At 38.7% G+C, this 2,906-nt stretch overlaps 1 protein-coding gene across 1 annotated transcript in view; it reads right to left on the bottom strand.

The window, feature by feature from the left end:
• The window catches only part of ICA1L (islet cell autoantigen 1 like), a 55,915-nt gene that overhangs the window by 41,029 nt on the left and 11,980 nt on the right, over window positions 1-2,906 (bottom strand). The window lies entirely within an intron of this gene.

Raw genomic sequence — 2,906 nt, 5'->3', positions numbered from 1 at the left:
TCTGGTGTATGTGGCTAGAGCCTTAGCTGCTTAAGCTATAGGCACCAAGCCAAAAGAATGACATTATTATTTAGTATGATGAATGTAGACTTCTTTGTAAATACAAAAATTCAAAAATCATTTTTAAAAAACCCTAATTGTAAGCTATTTGAGAATCATCTAAGATAAAAAGACACACAAAGAATAAAAGTAAAGTTATAGGTAAAGAGATACAAAGTAAATACAAACAAAAATCAGGATAGCAATATAAATATTAGACAAAGGAGATTTTAATAAAAACTATAAAGCAGAATGAATACAAACTGTAAAATCCACAAATGGCCACTTTTCCAAATATCCTCTGGATATTGTCCTTTGGAGAGGCTCCTAGATTCCTGGGCAGTATAGATAAGTCACTCTTGCTGAGCTTCTTATATGTTATCCCTCAAATATTACACTGTGCTGATACATAGAGGATCCTGAGGGAAACTGGCAATATTTCTTTCCCATCCAGTTTCTATCTGCTTTTCGTTGCTTTTAACTGTTTTCAAGTTCTCCCCTCCTCCTCCATTTGATTGATTGATTGATTTTTTATTTTTGAGACAGAGTCTCACTTTGTCGCCCTCGTTACAGTTTGTGGGTTGCTCACAGCAACCTCCAGCTCTTGGGCTTAGGCCATTCTCTTGACTCAGCCTCCTGAATAGCTGAGACTACAGGCTCCCGCCACAATGCCTGGCTATTTTTTGGTTGCAGTTTGGTGGGGGCCAGGTTCAAACCCACTACCCTCAGTATATGGGGTTAGCACTCTACTCACTGAGCCACAGGCACAGCCCCCTACCCCATTTTATAATCATTATCAGCATAAAGGTCAGTCCAATTGTATGACAAACTGCTAATCTCTTTTACTAAACTGACTCATTAGGCTTATGTTAGGCCTAATGAGTTAAGAGAAGAAAATGCTAGGGAACATCAGGAGGACACATCACTTTCCTCCATTGACTTCCACGTTGATGTAGCTCAAATAATCTACTGCTATCCTCTCACCATTTTCTCATTATTTCCTTCTTGGAGGAAAAAGAGTTAACTTGTCTGACAGGTAATCTGAGGGTAATAAACTTGACTTCTCCTTTTCCTCTCTGGAGGATATTCTGCCTGCAGAAAGCACACATTCCCTGGCAAGGGGAGAAAGTGTTTGGGAGGGTAAATCTGCAAAAGTGAGCTTTGCACATTTGTGGGTTTTGACTGAGAGCACTGCTACATCTGCTTGCCACTGGTAGTAGTAGGTTAAGCAGAAAGCCAAGCCTTTTTTTTTTTTTTTTTTTTGAGACAAAGTCTCAATTTGTCGCCCTTGGTAGAATGCCATGGCATCTTAGCTCACAGCAACCTCAAACTCCTGCCACCACAATGCTCGGATGTTTTTGTGGAAATGGGGTCTTGCTCTTGCTCAGGCTGGTCTCGAACTCCTGAGTTTAGCAATCTGCCTCCCTTGGCCTCCCAGAGTAGAAAGCCAAGTCTTACTAGCTTGAAATATCAAATGACAGCATTCAAGGCTAACAGAACTATCAGAAATTTAGGAGTGATATCCTGGTAGGGAGAGAACCAAAGATGAGGTGAACCCCCAAATCTATATAGTATAAATTTCTCCTAATCCTTATGCTGATCACTAAACTCATCATGAGTTGAAGGAGGAGACTCCAGGAACCCTGGCAGAAAATCAGACACTGAATGATTACTAAAACAAGTAAGTGAAAATTTTAGCTGCTACCTCTACAGAGGAGACAGAATTTGGTGTTTGAATTCAGCCAAGTTAACTGGCTAAAAGAATAAAAATTCTTTTTCAGAAAATCAAAACACAATCCAGAATCTCTGAAATGCATCATTCAAAATGCAAGTATCCAATCAAAAAAACATTAGACATACAAAGAAATAGGAAAATGTGATCTAGTGGGCAGTGCCTGTGGCTCAAGGAGTAGGGCACTGGCCGGATATACTGGGGGTTGAGGGTTCAAGCCCAACCCCGGCCAAAACTGCAAAAAAAAAAAGGAAAATGTGATCTATACTGGGGGGGGGGGCAGGGGGGAAGTAATAAATAAAACAAACCCCTATGACTTCCCAGATATTATAATCAGACACATACTTAAAGCAGCCATTACAAACATGTATCATACAAACACTTAAAATAGGATATGTGCACAATAAATGAAAAGATAGAAAATATTAGAAGAAAACAAGTAAAAGTCTCTAGCTACAAAGTTCAATAACTGTAATTAAAAAGACACTAGATAGGCTTAAAAGCAAACTAAATATGGCAGAAGTTAGAACTTGAATCAATAAAAATTACCCAGTTTGGCCAGGCATGGAATTTACTTCTGTGTTATCCAATTTGTTGCCATATAATTGTTCATGGTAGTCTGTGATCCTTTATATTTCTGTTGTTCCTGTTATAATGTCTCCTCTTTCGTTGCTAGTTTTATTTATTTCTCTTTTTTTCTCAGTCTAGCTAAAGTTTTACCAATTTTATTTATCTTTTTTAAAAAGCTCTTAGTTTTGTTGATCTTTTCTTTTCTTTTTTTTCCCTAAGTCTGGGTAGAGTGCTACGGCATCATCATAGCTCACAACAACCTCAAACTCCTGGGCTCAAGTGATCTTCATGCCTCAGCCTCTCTAGTAGTTGGGGATCACAGGCAACTGCCACAATGCCCAGTTAATTTTTCTATTTTTAATAGACACAGGGTCTCACTCTTGCTCAGGCTGGTCTTGAACTTCTGAGCTCAAGCAATCCTCCTACCTCAGCCTCTCAAACTTCTAGGATTACAGGCCTGAGTCACCCTACCCTGCCTGTTGACCTTTTGTATTTTTTTAGTCTTTACTTACTTTGTTTATATTAGCTGTGAGCTTTATTATTTCCTTCCTTTTTTTTTTTTTTT

Source organism: Otolemur garnettii, unplaced genomic scaffold (genome assembly GCF_000181295.1).
Source record: "Otolemur garnettii isolate 467f Iridium unplaced genomic scaffold, OtoGar3 scaffold00013, whole genome shotgun sequence".
Lineage (NCBI taxonomy): Eukaryota > Metazoa > Chordata > Mammalia > Primates > Galagidae > Otolemur > Otolemur garnettii.
Note: the sequence above shows the minus strand (reverse complement) of the source record. Positions and strands in the feature narration are given on the sequence as shown.